We start from the raw sequence: 22318 nt of genomic DNA on the forward strand, positions 1-22318 counted from the left end.
ACGCTGACCTGAAGCTGCAGCTCTACACTCTTCCTCCTCATGGCCATCCTTCCCCTTGGCTTTCCGCCCAGAGTTGGGTGGGTCCCTGCTCATGTTCATATTCACGGGGCATACAGCAGGGGGGTGGCTGCTCTGCTGTGTAGCCAGCACCTTCCATGTAGGTGTCCTTGCCTCTTTCTCTGTTTAACCGCTCTCTTTGACTATTTACTGGGGAGGGGAAAGGGTGCCAACAGAGCCTAGATTGCTGTGGGACCAGAGTGATGATGCTACCTTCTGGAGCTCCTCTGAGCCACCCAGTCCCCTGAAGTTTGGCTTTCCTTCCCCGTTAATGAGTGTGGGTTCTCTTCACAGTCTCTGTGTACTGTGAAATATTCATCTCACTTATAAGCAAAATAAAACAGAGGCATGTTGACTTTCCCCGAACTCCAGGCATTTTTCCTTGGGAAAGATTTCTCTCCAGGACTGAGCAACACTTTCCCCATTCTTGCGCTGGGTCTGGGCTCTCCCTCCCCCCCAGTCTCCTAGCAGTCACTGACCGCAGGTTAAGGAGTAGGCCTGATGGGCAGGTAGCGGGGGTCTCCTTGTCTTGACACCTGGCTTGTAGAGATCTGTGGACAGTGCTCCTGCCTCTCTTCCTAAAGTCCTTAAACATGGTGTTACTGAATGCAAGTTCATGTGCCTGATCCGTAGTGAGGCCAAACAGTACTGAAATGTCCGAGTTTGGAGCAGAGAAAGGTTTACTGCAGGGACACACAAGGAGATGGGTGGCTTGTGCCCAAAAAACCCCAAACTGCTTGAAGGGTTTCAGCAAAGCACTTTTAAAGGCCAGGTGAGGGAGGGGTGTGGTTAGTTGTTGCAGACTTCTTGGTGTTGGATTCCTTTGCTCTTGCAGCTGTCCACATAGGTCAGGTCACGATGTTCCTGTAAACCTCCAACAAGGCAAATGTTATTCTCTGTCCTGCAACCTTTTATCTCTGTATGAATGGACTCTCAAAGGTCAGAGCCCTGAGAGTAGGCTATCCTGTATCTTTCAGGCTACAGGCAACATTCTCTTACAAAAGGTGCAGAGCCAGTATGATTAAGCACAAGCAACAAAGCACAAAGGGTTACAGTAAGAGGAACAGATCTAACATGGAGTCAGATTTGTTCTTCCTGTTACAGTGTCAGCCAGGGCTTGGCTGCAGTGATGGTCTTCATCTGTCCTGTCTAGTAGAGCTATGGCTACTGCTGCTGCTGAAATAGTCCTTCTTTCCTCAGAGTCTGAAATAGTGGCCTGAAAATCATCTTCTACACCCCTCTATTTCTGGGTCTTCTCAGGGAGTCAGGGAAACTCATCATTTAAGCAGACTCCAACAAGTGGCCTTTTTGCTGATTGCTTTGTGTCTGATCAGGACTTAAACGTATTCCGTGATATTCTTTGAAACTCGGTTTCATCCCAGGCCACTGGTGTTCCCCAAGTCGGCAGTGACTTCTGAGAGGCCACACACCTCAGCACTCCAGTTCCTCCTGGGTTACAGCCGTCCACTGGAGATGAACTGGCTCCGGTGTAATGGTTTGTGGGGGGACACTGCCCACTGCCCCTGACAGGCTCAAGTGAGGCCCCCTAAGTGGCAGATATGAGTGTCTGGTCACAAAAACAAGTCCAGCCAGACACTTGCTTTGATTTCTAGAATTCAGTTTAATTTTTGATTCCAGTGCCCTTCTATCCCAGTGGATTGGGGGGAAATTAACCCCAGTCATTCCCAGGGACTCCTCCTGAGCTTTTCCCACAGCTTGGAGATCCTAGGCAGTGCTAAGGCATCGGGAGGGGTCTCTAGTAATTAGACATCTCTTCCTGCAAACCGCCCTATAAATACCCATTGTCCCCGTCTCACGGCCAGTCCAGGTTGAGCAGTTCTCTGCTGCTCCCGTGCTGGCTTTGGATGTGGGAGTCGTTTGCAGACTCTGCCCCACCCCCGTTCACCCTGTGCCTTGCTCCCAAGGTGCTGCAAAGACACGGAGCCAGTTCCCACCCTCTCCTGGGATGCTCTCCTCCTCTCCCCCCAAGCCAAGGGGAATGTCCTTCTAATCTGGGATGACTCCTCTCTACCTCCTGCTTCTTAAAGCTGCCTGCACTGTAAACCCCAGCGCCTCTCCTCAGGGGTTAGGCTTAAAAGGAAAAAGCCAGAATGTCTTGCAGCCTATTTCATCTTTCTGCTCTGCCTTCTTTGGGGCAAGGAGAGAATGGCTGCTTGAATGTGGAGGGAGTGGGTAGGGAAGAGAAAGTAGAGGGAGAACAGATTACCATCAAAAATATGATCCAACGACACGCATAAATACGACCTTTTTATAAGAGTGAAACCCTAACCCCAGGATGGGTTTTCTGTGGAGGTAGATAATATAACTAGTTACTTTGTTTCTTGATTTTATAAAATAACACTTCAGGAATTGATGCTGGAGAATGGAAAATGGAGAGTTCGTGCGTTGTTAAGTTGGTGCCACATGTAGCTTTGGAGCTGCTCTGTTAAATATGGGAGCCGCTGACCACATGTGGCTACTGAGCATGGAAATGTGAGTCCGATTTGAGATGTGCTGTAAGTATAAAATACACCCTGGATTTCAAAGACTAAGTGAGGAAAACATGTGAATTATGACATGAATAGTTTTTAATACAGATTATATGTCACAATGATAATAGGAACATATGGGTTACGTCAAATATATTAATAAAATTAAGTTTTTTCTAAGATATGGCTACTAGAAAATTGGAAATTATACTTGTGGTTCACCTACCATTGAATTAGTATTGGATAGCGCTGCTGTAGAGCCATGCTAGCTGCCCCGTCGATTACGTAGCTGTGAAACTTTGGGAAAGTCATTTAACCTTTCTGCTTCCTTTCCTCATCTATAAAACGGGAAAAATAGATTGTTATTATTATATGATATTAGTTGTGTTAAATGATGAGGAGGCAGAGGGGAATAAGGCTCTGTCCTATGTTCAATGAACGCAAATGCGGTAAAACCAAGAGCCTGGGCTTTGGAGTCAGGCCTGGGTTTGGATTTGTCACTTAGCTGTGTGATCGTGGTCGAGGTACTTAACTAATCTGAGCTTTAGCTCTCTTAGTTATGAATGGGGATGATGATGTTTACCTTATGGGTTGTTAGGGATATATATGTATAGATATATATATGCGTGTGTGTATATATGTGTATATGTGTGTATACACTGTATGAAACACTGTGTGTATACACACACACACACACACACACACACACACACACACACACACACACACACAGTGTTTTATGTAGTACCTGGCTCATGGTTAGCCAGTCAATAATTATAACTGCTGTTACTGCCATGACCATCATCATCCTGTGGGTAACCCTACTGTTATTACTACTAGGTAAGCAACTTAAAGACTAAGTTCTTCTCCCGTTGCGGAGCAACAGGCTCCGGACGCGCAGGCTCAGCGGCCATGGCTCGCGGGCGCAGCCGCTCCGCGGCATGTGGGATCTTCCTGGACCGGGGCACGAACCCATGTCCCCTGCATCGGCAGGCGGACTCTCAACCACTGCGCCACCAGGAAAGCCCTTAAAGACTAAGTTTTTTTTATCACTTTTACTTTTCTTCTGTCATCCCAATTCCCATGTTTGTTTTAGTTTTAATATTTCTGCTATTAAGTACATTCTGTTCTCACTTGTAGTCCATCTCCTTTGGTTTCCCCAGCCCCCTCTTGGTTGGCTAAAATTTATCTTCTAATAGTTTCCTCAAGGAGGGAATCAGAGGAACAATATGCCCAGGGTTTCCAAATGTTCTTTTCTACGTTTTTATACTTAAAGGACAGCTTGGCTGGATAGAACGCCCTTGGCTCACTTTTTGTTTGTCTTGTGTGTGCTATGGGTGGTGCTGCAGTGTCTTCTCATAGTCTGTGCTGCCGAGAAGAAATCCAAGGCCAACTTGATTTTTTTCTTTTGTAAGTGACTTTATCTTTTTGCCTGGTTGCTCAGAGGTTTCTTTTATTCCACCAGCTTCATTGAGATAAAATTGACATATAGTATTGAGAAAATTTAAGGTGTACAATGTAATACACATATATATTGTGAAATGATTATCACAATAAGCTTAGTTAATGCATCCATCACCTCACATAATTACGTTTTTTTGCGTGTGGTGAGAACATTCAATTAGAAACCTTCAAGTGTATAATACTGTATTGTTAAATGTAGTCACCACACTGTACATTAGATCCCCAGGACTTATTCATCTAATAACTGAAAGTTTGGACCCTTTGACCAATTTCTCCCCATTTCTCTCAGCCCCAGCCCCTGGCAACCACCATTCTACTCTCTCTTTCTATGAGTTTGGCTTTTTTTTGTTTCCACATATAACTGAGATCATACAGTATTTGTCTTTCTCTATCTGACTTATTTCACTTAGCATAATGCCCTCGAGGTCCATCCATGTTGTTGCAAATGACAGGATTTCCTTCTTTCTCATGGATGAGTAATACTGCATTGATATATTTCAAATTTTTGTACCCATAAAAAAATATATAAAATCACATTTTCTTTATCCATTCATCTGTCAGTGGATGCTTTGGTTACTTCCATGTCTTGAATATTGTAAATAATGCTGGAATGAACACGGGAGTATAGATATCTCTTCAAAATAGTAATTTCATTTCCTTTGGGTATATACCCAGAAGTGGGATTGCTGGTTCATATGGTAGTTCTATTTTCAATTTTTTTGAGGAACCTCCATCCTGTTTTCCATAGTGGCTTCACCAATTCACATTTCGCACCAACAGGGCACAAAGGTTCTCTTTTCTCTACCTCCACACCAACACTGTTGTCTCTTATCTTTTTGATAATAGCCATTGTAACAGGTGTGTGGGGATATCTTTTGCATTTCCCTGGTAATTAGTGATGTTGAGCACCTTCCCATGTATCTGTTGGCGATTTGTATATCTTTTCTGGAAAAATATCTATTCAAATCCTTTGTCCATTTTAATTGGATTGTTTGTATTTTGCTATTAAGTTGTATGAGTTCCTTATATATTTGGCATATTAACTTCCTCTAAGATAGATGGTTTGTAAATATTTACTTCCATTCTGTAAGTTGACTTTTGTTTTGCTGATTGTTTCTTTTGCTGTGCAGAAGATTTTTAGTTGGATGTAGCCCCACTTGTTTATTTTTGCTTTTGTTGCTTGCTCTATTGGTGTCATATCCAAAATAATTGTTGCCAAAACCAGTATCAAGGAGCTTTTCCCCTGTTTTCCTCTAGTATTTTACAGTTTCAAGTCTTATGTTTAAGTCTTTAATCTGTTTCAAGTTAATTTGGTGAGTGGTATAATATAGGGGTCCAATTTCATTCTTCCGCATGTGCATATTCAGTTTTTCCAACACCATTTATTGAAGAGACTATAATTTTTCTGTTGAGGATTCTTGGCTCCCTTGTCAGGTATTAGTTGACTGTATATGCATGGGTTTATTTCTGGGTTCTTTATTCAGTTCCATTGGTCTGTGTGTCACTTTTATGCCAGTATCATATTGTTTTGATTACTATTGTGTTGTAATAGAGCTTGAAATCAGGAATCATGATGCCTCCAGCTTTGTTCTTATTTCCCAGGATTGCTTTGGGTATTCAGGGTCTTATGTGGTTCCATATGAATTTTAGGATTGTTTTTTCTATTTCTGTGAAAAATGCCTTTGGAATTTTTAAAAATTAATTAATTAATTTAATTTTTGGCTGAGTTGGGTCTTCGTTGCTATTCACGGGCTTTCTCTAGTTGCAGCAAGTGGGGGCTACTCTTCATTGCAGCTCATGGGCTTCTCATTGCGGTGGCTTCTCTTGTTGGGAGCACAGGGTCTAGGTGCGCGGGCTTCAGTAGCTGTGACATGCGGGCTCAGTAGTTGTGGCTCGCGGGCTCTAGAGCGCAGGTTCAGTAGTTGTGGCGCACAGGCTTAGTTGCTCCACGGCATGTGGGATTTTCCCGGACCAGGGCTTGAACCCCTGTCCCCTGCATTGGCAGGCAGATTCTTAACCACTGTGCCACCAGGGAAGCCCCCTTTGGAATTTTAATAGGAATTGCCTTGAATCTATAGATGGCTTTTGGTAATATAGACATTTTAACAATGTTAATTATTCTAATTCACATACAAGAGATTTTTTTCCATTTATTTGTGTCTTCATCAATTTATTTTTTATCAATGTCTTATAATTTGTCAGTGTACAGATCTTTCAACATCTTATTTAAATTTATTTCTAAATATTTTATTATTTTTGATGCTATTATAAGTGGGATTGTTTTCTTTATATCTTTTTCAGATAATTTGCTGTTAGTATGCAGAAACACAACTGATTTTTGCCTGTTGATTTTGTATCCTGCAACTTTACTGAATTTGTTTATTAGTTCTAATAGGGTTTTTGGTGGAGTTTTTAAGGTCATATCATCTGCAAACAGAGACTATTTTACTTCTGCCTGTCTGATTTGGATGTATTTATTTATTTTTCTTGCCTGATTGCTCTTGCTGGGACTTCCAGTACTATGCTGAATGGGAGTAGTGAGAGTGGAAACTCTTTTCTTGTTCCTGATCTTAGTGGGAAAGCTTTCAACCTTTCACCACTGAGTATGTTAGCTGTGAGTTTGTCATATATGGTTTTTATTATGTTGGGGTATATTCCTTCTGTACCCAATTTCTTGAGAGTTCACTTGATGTTCATTTTTCATGAAAGAATGTTGAATTTTGTGAAATGCTTTTTCTACATCTATTGAGAGAATCATGATTTGGTGTATCACATTTATTAATTTGTGTATGTTGAACAATCTTTGCATCTCAGGGATAAATCCTACTTGATCATAGTGTATGAACCTTTTAATGTGATGTTGAATTTGGTTTGCTAGTATTTTGTTGAGAATTTTTGCAGACATATTCATTAGTGATATTAGTCTATAGTAAACTTTTCTTGTAGTGTCATTATTTGGCTTTGGTATAAGGCTAGTGCTGGCCTCATAAAATGAGCTTGGAAGTGCTCCCTCTTTTTCAGTTTTTTGGAAGGGCTTGAGGAGGATTGGTATTAATTCTTAATCTGTTCAGATTTTCTTTTTTTTTTTTTTACAATTTAGATTGGTTTAATCTTGAAATGTAATCCAGTAGGACTAAAAACTAAACATTTCACGTCCTGTACCAAATAGTAAAATACTCGAAGGCCTTCAGGATCCTTTGACTGATTAACATCAATAAGAGAACCCGTTTTTGATGTGGTAAAAGAAATGTGTTCATCTCCAATTACAATTTCAAGCTCCTGCCGGCCAGCCCTGTCAGAGGGAGGCCACAAAGCATCATCTTCTTTTGTAATTTACTGTCATCAATAATTCTCTTCAGTTCTTCCATTACACTCTTGTGTACATAAGCCTCCCTTCTGATCATGACATCATTTTTATAATTGCTGTTGTTGGCATATCTAAGTTTTCCATCTGGCCAAAACTCAAACTCCAGAAACTCGTGTCCAAACTTGCCCTTATGCCCTACATAGTAGTTTAGGTAGAAATCACTGGCTATAGCCATCCTTGTCCCCGAAAAGCCCGCCGAAGGACCAGCTGACGTGCCTCCAGGCACCTGGCCCAGATTTTCTTTTTCTTCATGATTCAGTGTTGGTAGTTTCTATATTTCTAGGAATTTATCCATTCTTTTAGGTTATCCAATTTGTTGGCATGTGATTATTTATAATAGTCTCTTATGATCCTTTGTATTTCTATTGTGTCATATTTAGATTTCATTTCTAATTTTATTTGAGTCTTTGCTCTTTTTTTGGGGGTGGATGGGTCCATATGGTTTATTGAATGGATGGATGGAGAGAAAATGATGATGAGGAGCAGCTGCCAACTCAAGAAAAAATCTCTTGGTTATTGAAGTCATCCAGGCACAGCAGAGGGACCAGGGTCAGCCTTCCCTGGCCTTCCAAGGGCACTGCTGTCAGGACTCAGAGCCAGCTAAAGGGGATGCCAAGCCCCCAGTCCCAGTGCTTTGCCCCTGATCTCTCATGCTGAGTGAACAGTTCTCCTGTGATGCTCTGAGCAGGCAGCAGGGAGCTCTTCACATGGAGACCTCACTGTCCATTCTCTGCCCCACTGGTGTCCACGAACAATAGGAATCTTGGGGAGAAATACCAGCAATCCCAGATCCCACATCACCCCAAGGTCACTGACTCATGGGACTTCCTCAACAATCTCCAGATCTAAGGCTGACCTGTTACCTGGGAGCCAGGCATGCCTCTTGGGGGCACCATGTTGCATCTGTGGAGTCTACTAAGCAAAGGCACTGTCACAGGGTTTCTACCTCCCACCGAACCGACCTGAACTCGTTCCAGTGTGAGATCCAAATATAGATGTGTTGACTGATTTCTGCCAAGAGACTCCTTAACTTCAAAGACAAAGTGAATCCCTGCAATCTGGGCGCCAGCCTGGTCACCATATCACGGAGGGGGGCAGCAAAGGCCTGAGCTCTGAAGGGAATGGCAGGAGAAAAAAGATAGTGTGTGAAAGATCCAGGGTTTGGAAGGGACAGCTGGGCCCTTCAAACATGGAAAAATGTCTTTCAGTAACTCCTCTGCCTGTACTGTCGATGACCAGGGCACAGGCAACTCATGATCACTGAGTCTTTGCTCTTTTTTCTTAGTCTAGCTAAAGGTTTGTCAATTTTATCTTTTCAGAATACCGTCTTAGTTTTGTTGATCTTTTCTATTGTTTTCCCTGGCTATATTTCGTTTATTTCTGCTCTGATCTTTGTTACTTCTGCCATCTTTGGACTCATTTAGTTCTTTATTTCCTTGAGGTGTAAAGTTAGGTCATTTATCTGTGATCTTTCTTTTTATCTTTTAAATGTAGGTGCTGTTGCTATACACTTCCCTCTTAGAATGGCTTTTGCTGCACTCCATAAGTTTTGATATTTTTTTGTTCTGTGTTTCCATTTCTATTTGTTTCAAGATATTTTTTGATTCCTTTTTTGATGTCTTCTTTGACTCATTTGTTCAGGAGTGTGTTGTTTAATTTCCACACATTTGTGAATTTTCCATTTTCCTCTTTTGATTAATTTCTAGTTTCATACTATTATGGTTGGAAAAGATACTTGGTATGATTTCAGTTTCCTTACATTTGCTCAAGCTTATTTTGTGACTTAATATATGATCTATCCTGGAGAATGTTTCAGATGCAATTGAGAGAAATGTGTATTCTGGTGCTGTTGGTGGTATGTTCTGTATGTGTCTCAGGTCCATTTGGTCTAAGGAATAGTTCAAGTACAGTGTTTCCTTATTTATTTTCTGTCTGGGTGATGTAACCATTGTTGAATGTGGGGTATTGAAGTTCCCTACTATTATTACATTGTTATCTATTTCTCCCTTCAGTTCTATTAATATTTGCTTTAAATATTTAGGTGCTTCAGTGTTGGGTGCATATATACCTACAATTGTTATATCCTCTTAATGACTTGGTCTCTTTATCACTTGGTCCCTTTTTACATAGTGACCTTCTTTGTCTCTTGTGACCAGTTTTGATTGAAAGGCTATTTTATCTGATATAAGTATAGCCACTTCTGCTCTCCTTTGGTTACCATTTGCATGGAACATCTTTTTTCATCCCTTCACTTTCAACCTATGTGTGTCCTTAAAGCTAAAGTGAGTCTCCTATAGGCAGCATGTTGTTGGATGTTTCTTCTATCCATTCAGCCACTTTGTGTCTTTTGATTGGAGAATTTAGTCCATTTACATTTAATGTAATTATTGATAGATAAAGACTTACTATTACCATTATGTTATTTTATGACTTTTTTAGTTATTTTGTTCCTTTCTTCTTCTCTTACTGTCTTCCTTTTTGTAATGGTATGCTTTAATTCCTTTATTTTTTGTGTAACTACTAAAGGTCTTTGTTGTATTTTTTGTATATGTGTGGCCACCACAAGGCTTACGTAAAACATCTTGTAAGATATAGCAGTCTGTTTTAAGCTGATAACAACTTACTTTCAATTGCATACAAAACCACTACTCTTTTACTCTCTCCTCCCCACATTTTATGCTATTGGTCTTTTTATCTTGTGCATCCATTAACAAATTATTGTAGCTTATATACTGTATATAATTATAGCTTATACATATTGTAGCTTATTTATTATTGTAGCTTATTATAGTTGTTTTTAATATTATTGTTTAACTTCTGTGCTAGAGATAAAAGTGGTTTACACACCATGATTACAGCATTTGGGTATTCTGAATTGAACTATATAATTACCTTTACCAGTGAGTTTTATACTTTTATGTATTTTTAAGTTGTTACTTAGCATCCTTTCATTTCAACTCCCTTTAGCATTTCTGTAAGGTAGATGTAGTGATGATGAACTTCCTTAGCTTTTGTTTGTCTGTGAAATTCTTTATCTCTCCTTCATTTCTGAAGGACAGTTTTGCTGGGTATAGTTTTCTTGGTTGGCAGTTTTTTGCTTTTAGCACTGTGAATATTTCATATCAGCTCATTCCCTCATGGCCTGCAGACTTTCTGCAGAGAAATCTGCTGATAGCCTTATGGGGGTTCCCTTGTTCATGATAAGTCATTTTTCTCTTGCTGCTTTCAAAATTTTCTCTTCATCTTTGACTTTTTACATTTTGATGATAGTGTGTCTCAGAGTGATCTTCTTTGGGTTGGTCTTGCTTGGGGTCCTTGGGATCCTTTGAGATTCTTCTACTTAGAGGTCCATATCTCTTTCTAGATTTGGGAAATTTTCAGCTATTATTTCTTTAAATAATCTTTCTGCCCCTTTCTGTCTTTTCCTTCTGGGACTCCTGTGTTGTGACTATTCATTTGCTTGAAGGTGTCTCATAATACATATAGGTTTTCTTCACTCTTTTTCATTCTTTTTCCTTTTTGTTCTTATAATTGGCTAATTTCAAATCATCTGTCTTCAAGTTTTCTGATTCTGCTTCATGATCAAGTCTACTGTTGAGGCTCTCTAAAGAATTTTTCAGTTCTGACATTTTATTCTTCAGGTTCAGGATTTCTGTTTTGGTTCTTTTTTATGGTTTCTGTTTCTTTATTAAACTCATTTTGTTCATGCATTGTTTTCCTGATTTTGTTTAGTTATCTGTGTTCTTGCATTTCACTGAGTTTCTTTTTTTTTTTGTGTGTGTGGTACGCGGGCCTCTCACTGCTGTGGCCTCTCCCGTTGCAGAGCACAGGCTCCGGATGCGCAGGCTCAGCAGCCATGGCTCACGGGCCTAGCCGCTCCACAGCATGTGGGATCTTCCCGGACCGGGGCACGAACCCGCGTCCCCTGCATTGGCAGGTGGACTCTCAACCACTGCGCCACCAGGGAAGCCCTCACTGAGTTTCTTTAAGATGATTATTTTGAATTCTTTTTCAAGTAATCTGTAGGTCTCCATTTCTTTGGGGTCAGTTACTGGATCTTTATTAATTCCTTTGATGGTGTCATCTTTGCCTGGTTCTTAATGATTCATGTAGCCTTGCATTGGTATCTGTACATTTGAAGAAGCATACACTTCTTCCACTCTTTACAGACTAGTTTCCATAGGTAAAAACCTTCTCCTGTCTGTTCCCTGGGCTGATGGACTACCTCTGAAATCTCAGTTGTGCTGGGTTAGACCCAGTTATATGGCTGTTGCTGGGTCTGTAGTGGGATCTTCAGTTGGCAGGCTTGTTATCAGGGGCTGGGACAGGTGTGGATCCTGTCTCATCTCTGGGTGAATGGGACTGCCTCCAGTACCTTGTTCAGTAGGGTGTTCTGGGATAAGGATCCTCTTCAGGTTCCACAGTTGGGTCCTTAGACAGCAGGTCTATTACTAGGTGTGCAGGGGGCATGGCTCCCACTAGATCCCTGGGAGGACTGATGCCTGGTCACTGGATGGGCCCCTAGGTGGGCAGGACTGGCCCTGGACCATGGCTGAGAGAGGCTGGAATGGGGCCCCAGGGTTGTTTGAGATTCTATAGCCAGGTTTGAGGTCTGCAGACCTGGCCCTGGAGGCACAGATGTGTATGTCTCCCACCAGGTCCCTGGGCAGGTTGGGCTCAGTGGTGTGGACTGAGGCTGGGAGGACCTGGAACTGAGTATATGTCCTTTTCAGAGTCTCTTGGAGCACAGACAGTAGTGTGTACTACTGGGTCCCTTGCTGGCAGGTCTGCTGGTGGACTGAAGCTGTGTTGAGGTTGGAGCCCAGTACCGGGCCCTTCTGGGGGTTCAGACTGGAGAGTCTCCCACTGGGGCCCTGGACCCTAAGGACTGCTGGCAGATGGAGGCTGTGAGGGGTTTAGAGGCAAGTATGGGGCCCTTTCTGGATCTCTGGGGGTATAGACAGGTATTTCTCCTGCAGGATCCCTGTGCTAGCAAGACTGTGGACAATGGCTGGGATGGGCTGGAGCCCAATTACAGGACCTCTTGAGAATCCACAGTCTGACTGAGTTTGGGGGCTTACCTCCAGGGGCTCCCAGACTGTGGCCAAGAGCGGCTGGAACTGGTTCACGGGCCAATTTAGGGTCCACAGTTGGGACCGAGGGCTGTCTGTCTATCACCTGATGCTCGGGTGAGCATGGCTCCTCCTGGGTCCTTCGGCATGTGGTGCTGGAGACAGGACCAAGCCAAACAGGGCTGTAGTCAAGTTCTCAGGGGCACAAAGCTGTTTCTGTTTCTGTAGCGGGGAGCATGGTTGGTAAGTCAGCAGCATGGGGCAGACCTGCCTTCTCAAAACACCTCTCCTTGGTCTTGGACTTCGCCATCTCCTATCTGGATCCCAAAGCTCCTATGAAGACACTTTCAAAGCTCCTGTGAAGGCACTTTTGTCCGTGGGTGGATGCCAAGTTATTGTTGTTGAGGCCGGGATATGATCAAGGGATATCTTGTTTGGCCATTTTGCTCCAAAGGATTCTTTTTTTTATCTTTAAATCCACTAAGTCCTAGGATATGTCTCAGCGTTGACTGCTGTGGTTGATATTCCCTGGTATGTAGTGTGCCCTTTAATATGAACCTCTAAGACTTCTATTTCAGGCAAGTTTCCTTGAATTATACTTTAAAATACTTCTTCTGCCCTGTTGTTTTATTTATTACTATTTTTAAATTTAACAAACACTTGGACATTGCTTGGAATATGCCAGGCACTGTTCCAGCCTCATATCATATTTTAACCCACTTAAACTTCCTAACAGCCCTATGGAGTAGGTACTAACATTATCCTCATTTTAGTGACGGGGAAACCAAGAAAGAAAGTGGTTAAGAAACTTGTCCAAATTCACATTCACTTCATTGACATGAAGTCAAATACTTCATTTTCTTAACCGTTGTGCCAGGCTGATTTTCTTCTTTCTTGGTGACTCACTTTGTGTATAAAGTACGATAGCTCTCCTTTGACTGTCTCCTATTATTTTCTCGCTGATGTTTGGGAATACTTTATTTCTGCTTGTGTTCACCTTGTCTAGTTTATTATAGTGAGTTCCAGCATATATTTTCTTTGTTGATTTCCCACCATTTTCATCTTAATTTCTGTGATTTTTTTCTTCTTTCCTGACTTTTTCCTATTTCATCTCTTCCTGTTATCTTGCCATCACATTCTTGAGTTTTTGCATGTCTGCTTTGTTTTCTTCCTTCAAGGAGATGATGGCTTCATATATATTTTTAAATTCATGGTGAAATATTGGATCATAATTTTCATGTATTCCCTGATAACGTTTTTAGTGAGTGTTATTCATCTCTTGGTAATTTTGCTGCTCTTTGCCTCATTTTTTTCTTATGTTGTTCTTTGGATGCTGTGTGCTGGCTTCCTCTTTACTATTCACCACTGAAAGGACACAAGGTAGGTATCTTCTGGTGGTTCATATGGGAGATGGTGTGGGGAAGGGGCTATGCTTCATGGCTAAACGCACTCTTCTTTGCTGTTGCTGAGAGTGGTTCCTGCAAATAAGTTTTCTCTGAGTGATAGTTTGTGATGCTCTCCCTCTTGCCTTTCTGAACCAAGTCGGCAGACCCCAACAGATAAATGGGCAAAAGAAGTTAAATACAAAAATGTTCAATTTCACTACTGTTCACTACTAATTGACATTAATTTCTTCATCAAAGCAAATTCAACTGGAAACGGTGAGATATTATTTTTATGCTAATTCAGGTTCAGTGAAATGGGTATTCCATATACACTGCTGATGTGACTTAGATTGTCTTAAAACTTATTTTGGAAAGCAATTCAGTGTGAGACATGACCCCAAAATGTTTAATCATGTTGATCCAGTATTTTCACTACTAGAAATCTATCTCCCCAAGAAGTCTAAAGTACAGAAAGAAATACACCACCAAAAAAGATATTCACACCATTCACTTATTAATCTTTCTTTCTCCACTGATGTATGTGGATTCCTTTGCAATATTACATTCCTGTATGTGGTGGGCTTGCCCTGGGCCATCTACTCTGCTGCATTGCCCTGTCGCACTCTACTCTTGATTGGTAATGACCTTTTGACATTCAATTTGTTTTTCTCTCTGCCCTGTATATTTACTGTAGATGTGAAAAATGGGTTTGATGTTATCCGAATAAACCTTCATTTTGTGTATTGCTGGACTGAATATTCTAAGTGGTGAGCATGTATATTCTCGGTTTCTGTGCTGTCTTATTCAACACACACTTTTTCAACACACACACATGGGAGCACATGTATTCTTGGTTTCTGTGCTGTCTTATTCAATCCATGCTTTTTCTCATACTATACACTGGCTTTTAAAGCTTTTCATTTTTTGCCCCCAATATATTTTCCTTTCTTCCTTTCTCGTTTTTCTTTTCTCCACTCCTCCCCTACCCTGTTTATTAGTGTAGATTTGGGTAGGTCTAGTGATATAATTAGAAAGCAAATAAAAGATTGAGTTGTGAGGAGACATTCAAGATGGCAGAGGAGTGAGACCTGGATATCGCCTCCTTCCCCACAAATACATCAGAAATACATCAACATGTGGAACAACTCCTACAGAACACCTGCTGAATGCTGGCAGAAGACCTCAGACCTCCCAAAAGGCAAGAAACTCCCCACGTACCTGGGTAGGGCAAAAGAGAAAAGGAAAAACAGAGACGAAAGAATAGGGACGGGACCTGCACCAGTGGGAGGGAGCTGTGAAGGAGGAAAAGTTTCCGCATACTAGGAAGGCCCTTCGTGGGCAGAGACTACGGGTGGCGGAGTGGGGGAAGCTTCAGAGCCATGGAGGAGAGCGCAGCAACAGGGGTGCAGAGGGCAAAGCGGAGAGATTCCCGCACAGAGGATGGGTGCCGACCAGCACTCACCAGCCTGAGAGGCTCGTCTGCTCACCCGCCGGGGCGGGTGGGGGCTGGGAGCTGAGGCTCGGGCTTTGGAGGTCGGATCCCAGGGATACGACTGGGGTTGGCTGCATGAACACAGCCTGAAGGGGACTAGTGTGCCACGGCTAGCCGGGAGGGAGTCCGGGAAAAAGTCTGGAGCTGCTGAAGAAGCAAGAGACCATTGTTACAGGGTGCGTGAGGAGAGGGGATTCAGAGCACAGCCTGAATGAGCTCCAGAGACGAGCACAGGCCGCGGCTATCAGCTCGGGCACCAGAGACGGGCATGAGATGCTAAGGCTGCTGCTGCCACCACCAAGAAGCCTGTGTGTGAGCACAGGTCACTGTCCACACCTCCGCTCCCGGGAGCCTGTGCAGCCCGCCACTGCCAGGGTCCCGTGATCCAGGGACAGTTTCCTGGGAGAACACATGGTGCGCCTCAGGCTGGTGCAACATCATGCCAGCCTCTGCCGCAGCAGGCTGGCCCTGCATTCCATACCACTCCCTCCCCCAGGCCTGAGTGAGCCAGAGCCCCCGAATCAGCTGCTCCTTTAACCCCGTCCTGAGTGGAGAACAGACGCCCTCAGGTGACCTACACGCAGAGGCGGTGCCAAATCCAAAGCTGAACCCCAGGAGTTGTGCGAACAAAGAAGAGAAAGGGAAATTTCACCCAGCAGCCTCAGGAGCAGTGGATTAAATCTCAACAATCAACCTGATGTACCTGCATCTGTGGAATACCTGAATAGATAATGAATCATCCCAAACTGAGGCATTGGACTTTGGGAGCAAGATATCACAAAGAAAGAAAACTACAGGCAGTATCACTGATGAAAACAGATGTAAAAATCCTCAACAAAATACTAGCAAACAGAATCCAACAGCACATTAAAAGGATCATACACCATGATCAAGTGGGGTTTATCCCAGGAATGCAAGGATTCTTCAGTATATGCAAATCAATCAATGAGAGACACCATATTAACAAACTGAAGGAGAAAAACCGTATGATCACCTCAATAGATGCAGAAAAAGCTTTTGACAAAATTCAACACCCATTTATGATAAAAACCCTCCAGAAAGTAGGCATAGAGGGAATTTACCTCAACATAATAAAGGCTATATATGACAAACCCCCAGCCAATATTGTTCTCATGGTGAAGAACTGAAACCATTTCCACTAAGATCAGGAGCAAGACAAGGTTGCCCACTCTCACTGCTATTGTTCAACATAGTTTTGGAAGTTTTAGCCACAGCAATCAGACAAGAAAAAGAAAGAAAAGGAATCCAAATCGGAAAAGAAGAAGTAAAGCTGTCACTGTTTGCAGATGACATGATACTATACATAGAGAATCCTAAAGATGCTACCAGAAAACTACTAGAGCTAATTAATGAATTTGGTAGAGTAGCAGGATACAAAATTAATGCACAGAAATCTCTTGCTTTCCTGTACACCAGTGATGAAAAATCTGAAGGAAAAATTAAGGAAACCCTCCCATTTACTATTGCAACAAAAAGAATAAAATACCTAGGAATAAACCTACCTCTGGAGACAAAAGACCTGTATACAGAAAACTATAAGACACTGATGAAAGAAATTAAAGATGATACAAACAGATGGAGAGATATACCATGTTCTTGGATTGGAAGATTCAATATTGTGAAAATGACTCTACTACCCAAAGCAGTGTACAGATTCAATGCAATCCCTATCAAACTACCAATGGCATTTTTCACAGAACTAGAACAAAAAATTTCACAATTTGTATGGAAACACCGAGTAACCAAAGCAATCTTGAGAAAGAAAAACAGAGCTGGAGGAATCAGGCTTTCTGACTTCAGACTATACTACAAAGCTACAGTAATCAAGACAGTATGGTACCGGCACAAAAACAGAAATAATAGATCAATGGAACAGGTTAGAAAGCCCAGAGAAAAACCCACACAGATATGGTCACCTTATCTTTGATAAGGGAGGCAGGACTATACAATAGAGAAAAGACAGCCGCTTCAATAAGTGGTGCTGGGAAAACTGGACAGCTATATGTAAAAGAATGAAATCAGAACACCCCCTAGTACCATACACAAAAATAAACTCCAGATGGATTAAAGACCTAAATGTAAGGCCAGACACTATAAAAGTCTTAGAGGAAAACCTAGGCAGAACACTCTAGGACATAAATCACAGCAAGATCCTTTTGACCCACCTTGTAGAGAAATGGAAATAAAAACAAAAACAAATGGGACCTAATGAAACAAAGGCTTTTGCACAGCAAAGGAAACCATAAACAAGACGAAAAGACAACCCTCAGAATGGGAGAAAATATTTGCAAATGAAGCAACTGACAAAGGACTAATCTTCAAAGTTTACAAGCAGCTCATGCAGCTCAATATCAAAAAAAACCAACCCAATCCAAAAATTGACAGAAGACCTAAATAGACATTTCTCCAAAGAAGATATACAGACTACCAACAAACACATGAAAGAATGTTCAGCATCACTAATCATTAGAGAAATGAAAATCAGAACTACAGTGAGGTATCAACTCACACCAGTCAGAATGGCCATCATCAAAAAATCTACAAACAATAAATGCTGGAGAGGGTGTGGAGAAAAGGGAACCCTCTTGCAGTGTTGGTGGGAATGTAAATTGATACAGCCACTATGGAGAACAGTATGGAGGTTCCTTAAGAAACTAAAAATAGAACTACCATACAACCCAGCAGTCCCACTACTGGGCATATACCCTGAGAAAACCATAATTCAAAAAGAGTCATGTACCACAATGTTCACTGCAGCTCTGTATACAATATCCAGGACATGGAAGCAACCTAAGTGTCCATCAACAAATGAATGGATAAAGAAGATGTGGCAGTATATACAATGGAATATTACTCAGCCATAAAAAGAAATGAAATTGAGTTATTTGTAATGAGGTGGATGGGCCTAGAGTCTGTCATACAGAGTGAAGTAAGTCAGGAGGAGAAAAACAAATACCGTATGCTAACACATATATATGGAATCTAAAAAGAAAAAAATGGTTATGAAGTACTTAGGGGCAGGATAGGAATAATGACGCAGATGTAGAGAATGGAGAATGGACTTGAGGACATGGTATGGGGGAAGGGTAAGCTGGGACGAAGTGAGAGAGTAGCATTGACATATATACACTACCAAATGTAAAATAGATAGCTAGTGGGAAGCAGCCGCATAGCACAGGGAGATCAGTTCCGTACTTTGTGACCACCTAGAGGGGTGGGATAGGGAGGGTGGGAGGGAGATGCAAGAGGGAGGACATATGGGGATATATGTATATGTATAGCTGATTTGCTTTGTTATAAAGCAGAAACTAACGCACCATTGTAAAGCAATTATACTCTAATAAAGATATTTAAAAAAATTATTGAGTTGTATCAGCAGTTTGCTTACTGCAGCTTTCCTTGCCAATGTATTAAAAAGCCTTTAAAAATTTGGACCAATTATATTGCATTTGTGCCCATTATCAATTCAAGATTTAAAAGGCTATAATTATTCTCTAAGGTTTCCGAAGTCCTTTGGACTACTCCAACTCAGATTAGTGGAGACTGGATAGATTAGATAAATGCATAGCTACAAGTTCTTATTTCACTTAATTTTGATGTGTGATACTTGTTGATAAAAAGCTATTTGTAGGAATCTGCATTTCTTGTAGTGGGTTTGATAAATGAATTGTAATAGTATCTACAAATAAGTTAATTATGTGTGAATTTTAACGAACTTTTAGGCCTCATGTTTTGGGGCAAATCCGTACATCATCGTCTTCCCCTGAGATAGCAAAAAGTAGTTGTAGGCTGAGAACAATTTTGTCTTGTTTCTTGCTTCCTTGCAAAGACAGCACTAGATACATCGTGTACAATCATTTCTTTATTCTGTGCCTGCTTTGGATTCTTATATGTACTTGGAAGAATTTCCCCCCCAGACTGAATGTTTTCCTGTCTGCTCATTTTCCCAGGACTGCTCTTTTTGGGCGATAGAAAGCTTTTCCAGTGTTTTGACACAGGCAATATGTGCTGCCTAGGGTGGTACCTTAAATAGTGCATTACATTAAAATTTGTTTCTGCATTACTTCCTAAGAGTTCCTGGGCAGTTTTCTTTGGCTGTCAGGAATATTCAGAGAGAGGACGGGAAGAGGACTAAGGTTCATGGCACCTACTGCATCAGCCCCGCTGAGCTCTTGTGCATATGGTGGTGCCTGCCTGCCTCAGGAATCAAGAGTAAATTGCCTCTCACCTCTGATTCTGTGGCCAGGTGCTGTCCAAAGACCTTCCCCTGGATTTCTGAGAACTCTTAGGGGAGGGGGGATACCCTTCTATTCTCCTTGCCCCCTGGGATCCTCTGTTTGCCTGGCGCTGTGTCTAGTTTTTCCATGCTAGTCTGGATGAAAATTCAGCTCCTCTCTTTATTCCCTCCCACCATCCTCCTCACATACTCTTCATTAGGTGTGATATTTTTTTAAAAAAATATTTATTTATTTATTTGGCTGCGCCCGGTCTTAGTTGTGGCGTGCGGGATCTTTAGTTGTGGCACGCAGGATCTTTTTAGTCGTGGCATGTGGGAATCTTTCAGTTGCGGCACGGATGCAGGATTTAGTTCCATGACCAGGGATCGAACCCTGTCCCCTGCATTGGGAGTGTGGAGTCTTAACTGCTGGACCACCAGTTAAGTCCTCATTAGGTGATATTTTAATAGCTGCTGCTGAGCCACTGGAGGAGGAAAGAGTGACATACATTCTCCCCGGCTCCTCCCTTCTGTTTCTTCCTTTTGCCTCCTGAAGCTTCTCAACATTTCTTTTCAAGAGCAAAGCCTGCCACTGAGTCTCCCCTCCAAGCCTGACGGCTGTGTCTTGTCCTTGGGGTTCATTGAGCTTCTTGGACCTGCTGGTGTATAGTTTTCATCAAATTAGTAATACTTTCGCCATTATTTCTTGCTCACAGGTCTACAGGTCAACTGCAGATTGATTAATTGAGGAGGGACGTGTCCTCCTTTAACTAGTGCTCTCCAGGATATAGTTCTGTTGCGGCCGTCAGCATGAGCAATGGGCACAAGCGCCAGGCCAAGCCGTGCAGCCCTACTTACGGCCTCTGCTCATGTCACACCCACTCATATTCTGTTGGCCAAAGCAAGTGACATGACCAAGTCCCACATCAAGCAGATGAGGACATCTACTTCGCTCACACTGAGGTGGGGAGGGAAATGAATATTTGCGAAACAGTAGTGCAAAAGCTCTCACAATGTTTTGTTCCTGCATGATGCTTTTTTTTGGCTCTGGCAAACAGCGTTTGCTGGAAAGTGAATCAACTTTGGAGTCAGACCTGGATTCAAACCCTAGTTAGTTTTGCCACTAACTACTTGTGTGACTTTAGGTAAGTTACCTAACCTTTCTGAGCTATGTTCTCTTAGTTGTAAAAATGGGAAAAATCACATTTACCTCATATGATTGTTGGGGGAGTTAAGGCATATAACACCCATGGTAATGTTTAGTACAAAAATGACATTCAATTAATATTAGTTTCCTTTTAGGATTCCAAGTGGGCTTTTATTGTAGACATTGGCTCTAGAAAGTAAAATAATCCAACAGGACAGTGAGCATTTTCAGACTAGTTATGATACTAACCAGTTTATTCGCATGCATAGTGATGGATGGGAATCGGAATTTGGAAGTAGGAAGTGAATACTGTACTGATTAGCTGCGTCCCGATTGGAGGTGGATCCATTTCCAAGGTTTATATTAAGGCTAGGTGACCAGGACCTTTCTAGAGGAAATCAGGAGCACCTGTTCATCTACTAGCGGTGGTACCTAGGATTATACTGTGGGGCCCTTTCTCGGCATGACTTCCCCCCACTTCCCTATTGTCAAATTGGGCGCAGTGAGAGGTGTGAATGGTGCAGGAATATTTGTCAGTTGGATGTGGTAATTTTCAGTTCTCGGAAGCTTTCATGATTGGATGGGATGGATTGTTCTGCATGAGAGCTGGGTTATTGCTGACTTAGGAAGGAACTTTAACTGCTGGTCCTTTCCAGGGACTGTATCTTTAAGGGGTACAGTCCTAATTCCATGGGAAGCTGCTCCTTAAGTTAGGAAAGCCTTGTGGGCCCAGAGTGAGGGGTCTACGTAGTGGTCTGGGGGCTCCCTCTCAGGAAGGAAAAAGGCTTCTGATCTCTAGGGTTCGGAGCAGACCTCATCTTTTACTTTGGTTTTTCTCTTCCTGTTTTGTCCTCAACATTTTAATTAAACTGAAATAGTAAGTATGGACTGAGAAAATCACATTAGAGTAAAATTTTTCACTGAGGGCCTGGCACCAGCCTAAACAGAAGTCAATCATTTTGGCATTGATGTGGCTAGCTCAAAATCCGGACTCATCGGTGAAGCTGACAGTGGACTCATTTTCCACGCCAGGCTCTTCAGAGTTGAGAATGCAAGACATCCAGTGGTAGGATGAGCACCCAGGCTGATGGCCGTGGTTGGAGCTCTGAGCTCCCACTTCAAGCCAGAGCTGGTATCTTATACCAGAGGAGGAGGAAGGGGAGGGGAGGGGAAGGGAGGGGAAGGAAGAAGAAGAGGCAGATGCAGACACTTGAGGGGCAGTCTTAACTTTAGCGTGTTTCATATGTACAGCCACAACCCACAGCTCAGGACCCCCTCATGGTTCCAGACCAGGGTTAGGCAGCTGAACACCTTTCACTTCTAGCCCTGTCTCCCACCATCAGCCATCATTAGTAGATCTGTGATCGCCTCTTCCTTCTGAGCCTGGACTCCCCTCGGCCAGCTCAGCCCAGCATGCTGGCCAGCCTCTGCTCCTTGAGCAGAAGCGGCAAATAGGTTCAGTTGCTCATCACCATATTTTGCTCATGGGATAAGAGAAAGACTGCAATGAATAAGTAAAAAGGAGTGAGTTTTGGAAAAGATGAAAACTGTAATTTGAAAAGATACATCTACTCCAATGTTCATAGCAGAACTAGTTACAATAGGCAA

General features: G+C 42.3%; 1 protein-coding gene and 1 pseudogene across 3 annotated transcripts in view; one reads left to right on the forward strand and one right to left on the reverse strand.

The window, feature by feature from the left end:
- Window positions 1-22318, forward strand: part of VWA3B (von Willebrand factor A domain containing 3B) — a gene marked incomplete at both ends in the record, with an annotated part of 205589 nt that overhangs the window by 45270 nt on the left and 138001 nt on the right. The window lies entirely within an intron of this gene.
- LOC309969836 (protein mago nashi homolog 2-like) lies at window positions 6934-7552 on the reverse strand (annotated as a pseudogene). The gene has a single exon. The product of its transcript is annotated as a protein mago nashi homolog 2-like (transcript).

The sequence above is a fragment of the Leucopleurus acutus genome, assembly GCF_964270905.1.
Source record: "Leucopleurus acutus genome assembly, chromosome: 12".
Lineage (NCBI taxonomy): Eukaryota > Metazoa > Chordata > Mammalia > Artiodactyla > Delphinidae > Leucopleurus > Leucopleurus acutus.